This window comes from Bufo bufo, chromosome 1 (genome assembly GCF_905171765.1).
Source record: "Bufo bufo chromosome 1, aBufBuf1.1, whole genome shotgun sequence".
NCBI classification, from domain to species: domain Eukaryota; kingdom Metazoa; phylum Chordata; class Amphibia; order Anura; family Bufonidae; genus Bufo; species Bufo bufo.
The window spans coordinates 160,352,629-160,367,957 of NC_053389.1; the positions used below are offsets into that span (position 1 = coordinate 160,352,629).

The 15,329-nt window shown below is 43.6% G+C and overlaps 1 protein-coding gene across 4 annotated transcripts in view; it reads right to left on the minus strand.

Annotated features, from left to right (window-relative positions):
• Window positions 1-15,329, minus strand: part of PKNOX2 (PBX/knotted 1 homeobox 2) — a 394,029-nt gene that overhangs the window by 134,686 nt on the left and 244,014 nt on the right. For all 4 annotated transcript variants that reach the window (XM_040431114.1, XM_040431111.1, XM_040431113.1 and 1 more), the window contains one exon: window positions 13,375-13,480. The gene's annotated coding sequence lies outside the window, so the exon portion shown is untranslated. The remainder of the gene's footprint in view (window positions 1-13,374; window positions 13,481-15,329) is intronic.

Genomic DNA, 15,329 nt, shown 5'->3' on the forward strand with positions numbered 1-15,329 from the left:
GAATCACCCAGATGACCTAATGGCTTCTTTCAGGCTGATTAAATAGATTGGACCAGACATAAAACGTGAAAATTACACTTAAACATTTGGAAGACTATCTGTATGAGTAAAAATGGGTCAGATCTAGGTTAAAATATGGTTTAAGGTCTCAATAACACACATCTTTTTTAGTTTTTGTTACATACGTTTTTTGTAGCTTTTTTGTTGCATTTGTGTGGCATTTTTATAATTGGTGTGTTTTAGTGCATACATTTTTTGTATAATTTTTTTTCTTTTTGCATGCTGGCCATTTTTAACCTCTTCACGACCGCAATCTGTATATATACGTGATAGCTGCACATACCCCGTGCAGCTATCACGTGTATAGACGTCAAGCCAGCTCTTTAATCCAAGCGCTGCAAAGCGCTTGGATTAAAGCTTCTGCCCGAGCCCTGCTGCTGTCACGGACAGCATACAGTCTAGTAATGCCAGCAAGGGGCCAATCAGAGTGGCCCCTTGCCGGCAATCGATCCGATTGGTTAGTCTGTGCAGACTAACCAATCGGATCGCGGCAGTGTTAAAATGCCGGTTTCAGGCTCTGATCTGCGCTCTGCAGATCACAGCCTGAAATCGGTAATGTGTCCTGAAGCCCCCGATCTGTGCCCCCTTCTTGTCCTTCTTCTTACCCTGCCCCCGATGCGGTCCGCCCCCTCCTGCCCCGATCTGTAATAAATAAAATGCTGCGCCCTGCCCCCGATGCGTCCGCCCCCTCCTGCCGCCATCTGTAATAAGTAAAATGCTGCCCCCTGCCCCCGATGCGTCCGCCCCCTCCTGCCCCGATCTGTTATAAGTAAAATGCTGCCCCCGATGCGGTCCCCCTTCTGTGTGTGATGGCGGCGGCTCCATTCCTGAGCCGCCGCCATCAGCAGCGTGTGTCAGCTCTATGCTGACACTGCTGTAACCGCATAGATGCCGCAGTAGCGGCATCCATGGGGTTAATAGAGGGAGGGGGCTCCCTCTCTCTCAACCATCAGGGCTGCTGCGATTGCAGCGCCCGATGGTTGCCATGGCAACCGGACGCTTTGCAAAGGCGTCCGGTTGCCATGGCATAGGCGTCCGGTGCTGCCACCTACAGGCATCTGATTGTATTATACTTTGCAATGCAAAAGCATTGCAAAGTATAGTACAACCATCAGCCCCACTGGATCTTCAAGATCCAAGAGGGTACTGATAAAAAAAAAATTGAAAATAATAAAAGTAAAAATAAATAAATAAAAATGTAAAAAAAAAAAATCCTTTTCCTATAAAAAAAAAACACAAAAAAACTAACAAAAACCACACATATTAGGTGTCACCGCGTCCGTAGCGACCATCTCCATAAATATATCACATCATCAACCCCGTCCAATAAACACCATAAAAAATAAAAACGGTGTAAAAAAATAAGCCATTTTTGTCACCTTACATCACAAAAAGTGCAACAGCAAGCGATCAAAAAAGGCGTATATACCCCAAAATAGTACCAATCAAACCGTTACCTCATCCCGCAAAAAAAAGCCCATATTTAAGACAATCGCCCAAAAAATAAAAAAGCTATGGCTCTCAGACTATAGAGACACTAAAACATCATTTTTTTGGTTTCAGAAATGCTATTATTGTGTAAAACTTAAATAAATAAGAAAAAGTATACATATTAGGTATTGCCACGTCCGTAACGATCTGCTCTATAAAACTGTCACAAGACCTAACCCCTCAGATGAACGCTGTAAAAAAAAAAAAAAAAAAAAAAGGTTCCAAAACAGCCAATTTTTTGGCCACCTTGTCCCATAAAGTGTAATAATGAATGATCAAAAAATCCTATGTACCCAAAAATGGTACCAATAAAAACCTCAACTCTTTCTTCAAAAAATGAGCCCCTGCACAAGACGATCGGTAGAAAAATAAAAAACATATGGCGTTCAGAAAACCAATCCAGCAAAATCTGCCTTCCAAAAACCATACGGTGTTCCTTTCCTTCTGCGCCCTGCCGTGCGCCCTTACATCAGTTTACGACCACATGTTGGGTGTTTCTGTAAACCGCAGAATCAGAGTAATAAATATTGAGTTTTGTTTGGCTGTTAATTCTTAATGTGTTAAAGAAAAAAATGTAATAAAATAGAAAATCTGCTAAAAAAGTGAAATTTAGAAATTTCCTCTCCATTTTCCTTTAATTCTTGTGGAACACCTAAAGGGTTAATAACGTTTGTAAAATTGGTTTTAAGTAACTTGAGGGGTCTAGTTTCTACAATGGGGTCATTTATGGGGGTATCTACTATATAGGCCCCACAAAGTGACTTCAGACCTGAACTAGTCCTTAAAAAGTGGGTTTTGGAAATTTTCTTAAAAATTTTAAGAATTGCTTCTAAACTTCTAAGCCTTGTAACGTCCTAAAAAAATAAAATAACATTTCCAAAATGATGCCAACATAAAGTAGACATATGGGGAATGTTATGTAATAAATATTTTATGAGGTATCACTTTCTGTTTTAGAAGCAGAGAAATTGAAATTTAGAAAATTGCTAATTTTTATTTATTTTTGGTAAATTTGGGATTTTTTCATAAATAAAGGTGATATATATTGACTCAAATTTATGACTGTCATGAAGTACAATGTGTCACGAGAAAACAATCTCAGAATGGCGTGGATAAGTAAAAGTGTTCCAAAGCTATTACCACTTAAAGTGACGCATGTCAGATTTGTAAATTTTGACCTGGACACTGGGGCATCAATGACCTTTGGTCATGAAAGGGTTAAGCAGGAAACTATGTACCCACCTCTAATGTAATTGTCTCTGTACATCTCTATGAAAATAGAAAGGCCAAAAAAAACAAAAACACATTCATTTTTTCTAGACGGACAAAAAAAAAAACAATGGATGTCTATGGCACAAAAAAATGCCAGAAATGGAGCAAAAACGCGCTATACCCAGAACATGCTGTGATTAGCAAAAAAAGCAACAGAAGTGAAAAAAAAAAACACCACAAAAAAGTTGGGGTTATATTACAAATTATAAATCTTAGGCTAGTTTCACTTCTGCTGGCTGTTACGGCAGTGAATGCTAGGAATCGGCCGCACAAAAACGTGTTGCGTACAGAGGTTTTTGTCTGGTCGATTCTCTGCATATTTACCGGGGAGCGGCCAGATCGCTGCAGGATCCTATTAGTCAATGGATTCGGTGGGCAGGCGGCACTATCGGGCAATGCCGGATCCAGAGAACTCCAGCAGGCTGTTGTCTGCAGTAGAGCTGTCTTGCAGATATGAAACTAGCCTTACCTATTTACCATATTTTTCGCTTTATAAGACGCACCTGTTGATAAGACGCACCCCAGGTTTTAAAGGAGGAAAATAAGAAAAATATATTTTTCATCAGACCCCCATATCAGAGCTTCAGATCAGAACCCCATATCAAATCCTCAGATCTGACTCCCAAGACATTGCATCAAACCCTATAACAGGATATCACATCAGACCCCCATATCAGGACATTACATGAGACCCCCACATCAGGACATTACATGAGACCTTCCTTTATATTAGACCCTCGTCAGATGCCCATCAGACCTTCTTTAGTCCTCATATCAGCCCTCCATTTCAGACGCCTCATACTAGAACCCCATCAGACCTTAAAATAAAAAAACTTCTCTCACCTCCCCTACTCCACTCTGGATCCGGCGGTCTCTTTAGAAGTCATGCTCCCGTCTTCTCTGGCCGGCTCTGCACGGTCATCTGACTGCGTGCAGTGTCGGGTCATAGTGCGCGCACTACGTCCTGACGCTGTACGTGGTCAGGACAGTGCGCCCACGGCCCCAGAAAGGAAGGGGGGAAAAAGTGCGTCTTATAAAGCAAAAAATACGGCATTTTCACCTTGGGGGACTTTCTTACCTTTCTGTGGGTAGGCAGCAGCTCACATGAGACAGTCAAGCCAGGATGCATTGCAGGTAGCTCTTGTTAACCTCTTACCCTACTAAATACAAAACAGTTCCTCATATATAGTCCTAGAGATATGTATGGTTTGTAATGCCCCCACAGTTTATTTCTCCACTGTCTAGAGAGAGATATAGCTATATATTTCTATAAATTTAGAGGTAGAGATGAATAAATGAAAGGTATCTGTGCTGACTTGTTATAAGATAATTACTCAGCACTGACAGGAGGGGAAGGCAGCATGTTAGTCCACCTCTGAATGCAAGAGAGGGTGGACCAGAATAATAAACAGCAGGGGGCGCTACCAGAGAGAAAAAAGGATTATACATAAAAACACAAACAATATTTTTATTGCATGTATATTTGAAATACCTTATTCATTACATAGGAATACTTTTTGTGGGATTACCCCTTAAACATCTAGAGGCTGCTGTAAAAAAAAACTATGTTGCTGGTGGTTTTACAAAGGGGCATGGCTATGGATGTAGCTTGCTGATTGCAACTATAAAATAAGTAGAAATGTCAATGGAAAGGTATCGGATTTGAATTTGGTGCAGTTACAATATAATGGCGTACAATCAATAATCACACAGTGGAGATCTGGGGAGTTTGTAATAGAGGGTAGTAATAATGAAAACAAAGGGGGAGATTAATCAAGACTGGCGTTTCCTATGCCAGTCTTGTTCCTAATTTCAGATGAATATTAATAAATTAGGTGCATCTGTGCTCCAGAAACCCAAATCTATAGAACTAGGGGCTGGCGTAGACTTGAGCTGTAAACTACACCAATATCTGGTGTAAATTATAGCAAATACGGCGGACTGCAGAGGCTCCGCCTCTCCCACTAAGCCCCATCTGTAGAATAGTGACGAGAAGCACAGAAAGTTGCAAATTAGGGTCTTTGGACCGCCTCAGACTCTTGGGCACAGTAGCGATTGCTACCTCTGCACCCCCTATAGCTATGACCCTGGCCACAACTATGGCATGCTCCATAAAAGTGGCATTAAAACATTAATAAACCTACCCCAAACTATTATGATGTACCAGCCAAGGCGAGCGGGGTGAGTGTTTCCTATCTGCTGTCAGCAGAAAACACAGAATCTACTTACCGTACTTTCCACTAAATAAATGTTTCAAAAATAGTAATTGTATATGATTTTGTCTATATGATCTGTGCTTGACGGCATTGTGCTATTGCTATTTCACTTGGCCCCAAGACGTCAGCTGCCATAGCAGATAAAACATCTCCGGATCTACAGTAAATGCTGGTCCCAGGTTAAAGCACCAATTGTAAGTGAAAGGAAATGACTGCCCCGTCATCCCGGCCTTCTCCTATTGAAACGCACATAAAACAAAAATAATAAAAAAAGTAATTGACTTTTTTTTTTAATAAACGTTTTAATGCAGTAACTTTATTGCCAATCAAATTTGACAGAGCTCATTAAAGCATTGTAAGCCAGAATCGAAATATATAGGCTGATTCTGGCAGCGCTTGAAACGCGCTCCTTTATAGAAAACATTAACTCGCTTTGGGCCTCGAGTTCGAAATGAAAGTCCTGTCCATAAAAAGTGGAAGAAGTTGCTTTTATTTCAGTAGAGTTTAAGTCAGGCCCAGTCCACTGTGTTAAAATTAAACGAGAGCGAGGTTTACAGCACTTACTAATAAATACTCTGCGGACGCAGAAAACATGTTCCCACTTTATGAAACGCGGAATACGATTTTGGTGAGCGAATAACATTAGCAATAATTGTCCCTGTTAAGTTTTTTTTCCCCTTTTTTTGGCAGCAGATCATGTGGTATTGTGTTTAATGTGTGCCTAATCGTCAAATAACGGGCAAGCTCAGTGCCGAGAAATGTGAGACGGGGGTGGGGTGGGGTGGGGGAGGGAAATATCTCAGGATCATGTCCTTCTCCACCCACCTTTTCAGAAATAATCATGTAGAAGGATCACTGATGTCATACTAATGAAAGTTTACATAACATATTCGTGTATCTAGGGGCACATATAGAAATGATGGGATATAGCCTCTTCATACCCCTACATGCAGAGACAAAGTTCACCCCCTTCTTTCCCATTACCTTGTTTTTTGCGAAACGTGTGGCTGCCCCTTTAACATTGACCTCCACAGTGGTTGCCCCTTTAACACTGACCTTCACAGTGCCCGCCCCTTTAACAGTGACCACCCCTTTAACAGTGACCTTCACAGTGCCCGCCCCTTTAACATTGACCACCTCTTTAACAGTGACCTTCATAGTGGCCGCCCCTTTAACAGTGACCTCCACAGTACCCACCCCTTTAACAGTGACCTCCACAGTGCCTGCCCCTTTAACAGTGACCTCCACATTGCCTGTCCCTTTAATAGTGACCGCCCCTTTCACAGTGATGTTTACAGTGCCCACCCCTTTAACAGTGACTGCCCTTTTAACAGTGACCTCCACAGTGCCCGCCCCTTTAACAGTGGTCTCCATAGTGCCCACCCCTTTAATAGCGACCTCCACAGTGCCCGCCCCTTTAACATTAACCACCCCTTTAACAGTGACCTCCACAGTGCCCGCCCCTTTAATATTGAACACCCCTTTAACAGTGACCTTCATAGTGGCCACCCCTTTAACAGTGACCACCCCCTTAACAGTGACTTCCACAGTGCCTGCCCCTTTAACAGTGACCTCCACAGTGCCCGCCCTTTGAACAGTGAACTCCACAGCGCCCGTCCGTTTAATAGTGGCCCCTGCACCCCATGCATGTAGCAGTGTAGTTGTGCCACCATAAGTCATATGACTGAATATTTAAGGACCTGCGACCTGCTAAAAACTGTGATCCGTTGTTATGGCAACCTGGAGTAGGACCTGCGAGCTTCTATTGGCTAATAAGGGACATGTGACCATGTAAATGGCAGTTCGGATTTAAAGGGAACCTGTCATCAACTTTATGCTGACCGTACCGAGGGCAGTATAAAGTAGTGACAGAAATGCTGATTTCAGCGGTGTGTCACTCATGAGCTTAAAGTAAGTGGTTGCCGAGAACCAGCATCATAATCATTGCAGCCCAGACCTTGAAAAGAGTCAAATCTACCTGAGAAGAGTCATGGTTATTATAATCTCCTGCTCTCCCAGCCCATCTGGTGATGATTGGCAGTTCTCTGCTAGAGAGAAAGGGAGAAAACTAGGTAGAAGACTGTCAGTCATCAGAAGGTGGTCGGGGAGAGCAGGAATTCATGAATAACCAGGACTCTTCTCAGGTAGATTTGATTCTTTTCAAGGCCTGGGCTGCTATGATTATGATGCTGGTTCTCGGCAACCACTTACTTTTAGCTGATGTGTGACACACCGCTGAAATCAGCATTTCTGTCACTACTTTATACTGCCCTCGGTACGGTCAGCATAAAGTTGATGACAGGTTCCGTTTAAGTGAAAGGCTTGTTGGCTTCTATTGGCTAATGCAGGTCATTTTTTGGGGAATATCTCAGGAACGGTACGGCCTAAAGAGCTAAAACCTTCCCGGACACCTGATGTACCTGTGTGCCAAATTTGGTGAAGATCGGTCCAGTCGCTTGGTCGCGCATAAAGAACGTCTAGACCAGCGGTTCTCAATCTAGGGGTCGCGACCTCTTTGGGGGTCGATCGGCCCTTTCCGGGGGGTCGCCTGAGGCTACCTATTGTGGGTCCAGGCCCGTCGCTAACAGACAGGCAAAACAAGCAATTGCTTGGGGCCCCGAGCTGGTTGGGGCCCCGAGCTGGCCCGGGGCCAAGCAGAGCTGGTGCTTGTTTTGCGGCTGAGTGACTCAGAAGATCCGATGGTATATTCTAACCCCCAGGCGTTCCCATGGTGACGGAGACGCTTGCCTGGGGGTTAGAATATACCATCGGATCTGAGTTTTACGAGCTCAGTGAGATCGTAAAAACTCAAATCCGATGGTATATTCTAACCCCCAGGCGTTCCCATGGTGACAGGGACGCTTGCCTGGGGATTAGAATATACAGGGCCACGCCGCTCACAGCAGTATATTTATAAACTAATCAGTAACTACTTTAACTTTAATCATTGCTCATTGCTGAGCTCTTTACTTGGATTATAATTTATTTGGATATGGGATATCTTACTTTGTCTTAGCTCCGGTAATAGCAGGCAGTGCGGGGGGCGGCGCTCACTCACTGACGTCACGCGCCTGCTCCTCCCACTAGGCGGCGCAGGCACGTGACGTCAGTGAGTGAGCGCCGCCCCCCGCACTGCCTGCTATTACCGGAGCTAAGACAAAGTAAGATATCCCATATCCAAATAAATTATAATCCAAGTAAAGAGCTCAGCAATGAGCAATGATTAAAGTTAAAGTAGTTACTGATTAGTTTATAAATATACTGCTGTGAGCGTCGGGGAGGGAGATCTGTGGATGGCACTGTAGGGGGATCTGTGGATGGCAGTGCCATCCACAGATCCGCCTACAGTGCCATCCACAGATCCCCCTCCCCTAAACAGTGCCATCCACAGATCTCCCCCTAAACAGTGCCATCCACAGATCCCCCTAAACAGTGCCATCCACAGATCCCCCCCTAAACAGTTCCATCCACAGATCCCCCCCTAAACAGTGCCATCCACAGATCCCCCCTCCCCTAAACAGTGCCATCATGGCACTGTTTAGGGGAGGGGGGATCTGTGGATGGCACTGTTTAGGGGGGATCTGTGGATGGCACTGTTTAGGGGGGATCTGTGGATGGCACTGTTTAGGGGGGATCTGTGGATGGCACTGTTTAGGGGGGATCTGTGGATGGCACTGTTTAGGGGGGATCTGTGGATGGCATGTTTAGGGGGGAGATCTGTGGATGGCACTGTTTAGGGGGGAGATCTGTGGATGGCACTGTTTAGGGGAGGGGGGATCTGTGGATGGCACTGTTTAGGGGGGATCTGTGGATGGCACTGTTTAGGGAGGATCTGTGGATGGCACTGTTTAGGGGGATCTGTGGATGGCACTGTTTAGGGGGATCTGTGGATGGCACTGTTTAGGGGGATCTGTGGATGGCACTGTTTAGGGGGAGATCTGTGGATGGCACTGTTTAGGGGAGGGGGGATCTGTGGATGGCACTGTTTAGGGGGGATCTGTGGATGGCACTGTTTAGGGGGGGATCTGTGGATGGCACTGTTTACGGGGGAGATCTGTGGATGGCACTGTTTAGGGGAGGGGGGATCTGTGGATGGCACTGTTTAGGGGAGGAGGGATGTGTGGATGGCACTGTTTAGGGGGAGATCTGTGGATGGCACTGTTTAGGGGAGGGGGATCTGTGGATGGCACTGTTTAGGGGGGATCTGTGGATTGCACTGTTTAGGGGGGGATCTGTGGATGTCTTTGTGATTAATTACTCTGCTTTAATTATGTTCAATCCCCCCTAAACAGTGCCATCCACAGATCCCCCCCTAAACAGTGCCATCCACAGATCCCCCCTCCCCTAAACAGTGCCATCATGGCACTGTTTAGGGGAGGGGGGATCTGTGTATGCCACTGTTTAGGGGGGATCTGTGGATGGCACTGTTTAGGGGGGATCTGTGGATGGCACTGTTTAGGGGGGGATCTGTGGATAGCACTGTTTAGGGGGGATCTGTGGATGGCACTGTTTAGGGGGAGATCTGTGGATGGCACTGTTTAGGGGAGGGGGGATCTGTGGATGGCACTGTTTAGGGGGGATCTGTGGATGGCACTGTTTAGGGAGGATCTGTGGATGGCACTGTTTAGGGGGATCTGTGGATGGCACTGTTTAGGGGGATCTGTGGATGGCACTGTTTAGGGGGAGATCTGTGGATGGCACTGTTTAGGGGAGGGGGGATCTGTGGATGGCACTGTTTAGGGGGATCTGTGGATGGCACTGTTTAGGGGGGGTCTGTGGATGGCACTGTTTTGGGGGGATCTGTGGATGGCACTGTTTAGGGGGGAGATCTGTGGATGGCACTGTTTAGGGGAGGGGGGATCTGTGGATGGCACTGTTTAGGGGGGATCTGTGGATGGCACTGTTTAGGGGGGATCTGTGGATGGCACTGTTTAGGGGGATCTGTGGATGGCACTGTTTAGGGGGATCTGTGGATGGCACTGTTTAGGGGGAGATCTGTGGATGGCACTGTTTAGGGGAGGGGGGATCTGTGGATGGCACTGTTTAGGGAGGATCTGTGGATGGCACTGTTTAGGGGGGGATCTGTGGATGGCACTGTTTAGGGGGAGATCTGTGGATGGCACTGTTTAGGGGAGGGGGGATCTGTGGATGGCACTGTTTAGGGGAGGAGGGATCTGTGGATGGCACTGTTTAGGGGGGAGATCTGTGGATGGCACTGTTTAGGGGAGGGGGATCTGTGGATGGCACTGTTTAGGGGGGATCTGTGGATGGCACTGTTTAGGGGGGGATCTGTGGATGTCTTTGTGATTAATTACTCTGCTTTAATTATGTTCAATTTGTAGCAATAAAAATACATCCTGCATATCAGGTATTTACATTACAATTCATAACAGTAGCAAAATTAGTTATGACGTAGCAAGGAAAAAAATGTAATGGTTGGGGGTCACCACAACATGAGGAACTGTATTAAGGGGTCACGGCTTTAGAAAGGTTGAGAACCACTGGTCTAGACAGACAGACAGACCGAAACTCATTTTTTATATATATAAGAGATTTATATCACTGTGGATCAAATCAGTGCCCACCCTGGGAATAATCAGGATTCCTGTTGGAACTGGATCAATTGCATCTGATATATTCAGCGCTCTGCCCAATGAACAAATGACAGATGACATCCCCACACAAAGCGGTGGCTAGATCGGTTGATCCCTGCCACCAAGTGTTACATAGAGTTGTGCTCATCCATGACAACCCTATCAGGTTATTGCACGCTTTTTGACTAGTTATAATTGTGTATACAGTTTCCAAACATACTGCACTTAGGGAGCGACCCTCTGTCCTTCTTGTGCATTGACTTATAATGGGATCTACCGGCTCCGTCATGGCGTCTGTGGGTTCACCAGAAAACACTAAATGCTGCAACTGCTGATGGAGCCTCCAGGACAAATGTGAATAGAGCCAGTTAATATCTAATATCTATATATATCTAGATATCTATATATATATATATATATATATATATAAATGTACTTAAGTCCAAATGGAAGTCTGCTTCCCCTAGTGGTGGCTGGAAGCAGTCATAATTTTATGAGGTACGTGTATTAGCTATGTGAAGGGGATTTGGAACTCTGTGCCAGAAAAACAACGGTCCAACCTCTATAAAAATATATTATGTAATAAATCAGCACTGTTTCTTTAGTCAAATGTGCCAAAATCTGAGATGGAAGCTCCTGAGGGAGTCTCCAGCACAGAGGTGAACAGAGCCAGTAAATATCTAATATATATTTTTTTTTAATTTCACCTACATGGGTGCAAATTTCAGTGTTCTCCCCCTAGTGGTGGCTGGAAGCAGTCAGAATTTTATCACATACTGTTAGCTGTGTGAAAGGGATTTGGAACTCTGTGCCAGAAAAACAAAGGTTTGACCCCTTATAAAAATATATTATGTAATAAAACAGCATCAAACTTTTGAGCTACTGTATTTAGATTTAAGAAAACAAAAAGGTGAAGACTTATTTTTAAGGTTACGCTAAGTCATAGCACCAAAATTTTCTGCGACAGTATTGATCCATCTGTCCCACAGTGTTCTGTCTGCTATGGTACAGTGATATATAAGTTCCATGTGGTAAAGCAGATCAGTAGATGTATAAAAGAAGATATTCAGCCTTGTTCTCAGCAGACAGAAATAATACATGTGATACAGAGGTGCTTTGAGCAGCTGAGCCCATATACATGTATAAACTGTTCTCATCAACTTTGGTAATTTCATGGCATTTAATCACATCAATGTACAGAGTCTAGGCAGGAATAGATGGAACGCTCATGTTACTGAGGTCTGTAAAAAACGTACAAGCCGATTTCTACATTCATTGTAATGAGTGCCTTGAGGAAGAAACACTAAGAAACACCAAACATGACCCTGTGTAGTGACAGTGACCAGAAGATGAGACTCTTGGAACAAAGTGGGCCGCACAAGGCTGCAAAAAGGCGCATTTTCCGATTTTGGATTTGCCATTGTTCTGACGCAAAATATGCTTACAAATCCGCTGCAAAATCCACATGTGTTACTTGCAGATTTGTCACTGATTTTCACTAATTTAAAATCTGCTAATTAGCTAAAATTGCATCCACTTTGCTGGTACTGTAATGCGCTGCAGATTTTCTATATGCAATTCTGTGGCTGAAAATCTAAAGCATATCCACAATGTGTAAACATAACCTTATAGATGCATTTAATTATCTGCATTATTTCCAGGCAAAGATACACAACTATAGGTGCTACTATATGCAGGTCTGAGCTGGGACGTTAAATTTTGTGTGCACCATATTCTGTACTATTTAAACTTTTGCTTTAAATAAAGTCTGATGAGAAACTATATTGAAATTATATTTTTGCACCTTTTTTAGCTCTATATCTTTTACAGCAAATCATTATCAGTGAGCTGAAACCAGTCCCATATTGCCCAAAAGGGGATTCACCTCTCAGTTGTCCTTTGGCAACTGAAGCTTGAAGAGGGGCCACCATTAAAGAGTGGTCAGTGGAGCTGTACGTTCTCCCTGTATGCAGATAAGAGGCTCATTGTAATCCAAAAAAAAGTACTTTGCGTATTAAAAGTCATAGAGTGTTTAGGTTCCTTGGAAAGACATTAGACCAGTGTAGATGAATCAGAGAAGCGCTGATAATGCAGAATTCTCGCTTCAGAGATACGACAAGTGAATGTAAATGTACCGATCTTCATTGTGTCTTAGAATGAACTCTCGTCTGATCTTAATCATAAAGATGGTGTCATGACAAAGACTCACTGACAAGGAGTTCACACAGGAAGCCTATTCTCATAGTTCCTTCACATTTCTACCATACAATTCTAATGATTTTCTACACATAATATGCTTAACTAAAGTACGGGAATAGAATGGCTCTAGGACATCTGCATGTTTTAAGGTTCTAAGCCTTTTTGGTGCATTTCAGGAACTGCAGGAAATGCGGGATCCTACAGAGTGAGAGATACCACTCTCTGCTCCAGCTAATAGATGTGGGTGAAAAGGAGAACTTTCTCTATTAACTCTGAATTCTCTAATAGCTTATGTGAAAATGGGTCCTCCAAACCAGTCAATTCCTTTAATAATGCTACACCTCTTCTACCACCTCTACACTATCTCACTGGCAGCTATGATGGACTATGTCTACTTCCTGCAGGGGTGGACAATGTCCAAACATCTAAGAAATAGATGCTCAACCTCTAGTCTTACCAAAATCAAAATTATGAAATATCCATCAACGGTAAAATGAATATGGCATTGCTGGTGAATTCATTTGTAGAATAATGCTCCGTACCGTGCAGAGTGTCACCGAAAGCAGAAGATCTGGGGGAGATTTCTGTGAACTTCTTAGTCGACTGGGAGATGATAGAAGTTGATGCTTTGATGACTATTCCATCCACCTATCAAGACAAAAACAACAATAGTCTATGCTGTGAACTACATGAAATGAGGAGAATTTATCAAGCCCTGCATTTCAGAATTCTGGTTTCAAAAATTTGCAAAGTCAGGCTTTGTGACTCTTTGGGCTTATTTGTGCAAGCATTTAGCGATATTTTGCATTTTTACATAACTCGCTCCATTTTTGAAATGTGGATGGGTCATCGGGCATGGTTAGCTATGGTATTTAGTTTCACTTCTTTATCAACTGAAACTCCTTGAAAAATCCCACAAATTGTCTCGGTCTTACTCCAGAAAAGGGGTGCCATAGAAAGTGGCGTAAAATCTCAAGACAGATGTGTTAGACTTAAAGATTCACCAAATTTATCAAACATTGTGCAACATTTGATACATTTCACTTAAATTATTGCAAAGCGGACCATGTTGGCTACAGTTTCAGCTGTTTGCTGGAGTACCAGGAGCAGGACCTGGGGCAATAAGCTAATCATACCTGGTCCCACACTGGAAGGAGTGTTCAACCCTAGAAAATGACCTACTGGTAAATAAAGTTATGTTAAAAGATATTTAACATTTTTGTTCTCTTTTACATATACCAAGTCACAGTCTTTATTCAAAACAAATTCTAAAATCTTGCAGTTTTTACTGAGCCTCGTAATAGGTTGACAGTCCGTGTTCTGTAGAAAATCACATCTCAGCATCAATCAATTATCATCACAGGCAGGACTGTAATGGCAGGTTGCACCTCTTTATAAATAACAGCATCACATCATTCACATGATGTGATGGTCACAGCTCAGCTCCTTCCCCTCCCTGCACAATGACCTCTTCATGGGTCACAGAGCATTCATAGACAACTCTCCCATAAAAGTCAGTTAGTCATCTCAGTGGCCGCTGTAAAGCATCTAATCTTGTACAGAAAACAGTATAGAATAACTATACACTTGGAAAATAAAAGCAGATTGGATAAAAAGGAAAATGCATCAGAATCTGATATTAATTGGTATAAAATATAGGTGATACAGTCCTGTTAGGCTGTGATTGAACACAGTTGTAATCAAACAGAATGGTACTCATTGCAAATGCCTGGTAGCACCTGCTATAGTTTATAGGTACTTGTATATACCCATCTGGTGTACCCCGATATAGAAAGGACATCATCATTAGCTGTTTCTTATGATTTTAGACATTAAAGCACTAGTAAAAGATACGATTGTGCCATTCACCACTGCACCCCACAAGCATGACCAGCAGCAGCCACATGTCCTGTGGAATGAGTTTGGCCTTCAGCATCCAAATCCCTGACTGCTCTTCAAAAAGCACCAAAAGTTATGACAACAATAAAAATCATGAACATTTCCAGAACCATTAGTACTCATTACGACCACATGAAAAGTTTCCACAAACAGATGAATGCCATTCACAGCCATGGCCCAAGCAAAAAAAATATTGGCAGTCATTTCAATGAGCTCGGTGCTTGCAGTTGCCTTTTCTGGCAGGGTCCCGGTGGAGCTCATTCTGAGCGTATTTTCTACACAGACCTCTAAAGGTGAAGACTTGAAGACTGGAGCCATAGCAAACTCCTCGGTTGCCAGGAGCTGAATGAGGTCAGCACATACAGCGTGGTGTCAGGAGGTTTGCGCATGGTATAGAGAGGCTCAGGATGCAGACGTTTGGCTTTGTGTGATCCCTCCCCAGTGTAAGCAAAGCTGCTGAAACCAGCAATGTAACAACGCTCTGTCAACACACATTACAAATTATGATCCCCTGGCAGAGGCTTCACATTCAGCTCCTCTACGTATACCACAGGCATAGCGACTTTCAGCAACGCCAAAATCTGACCAACCTACCCAT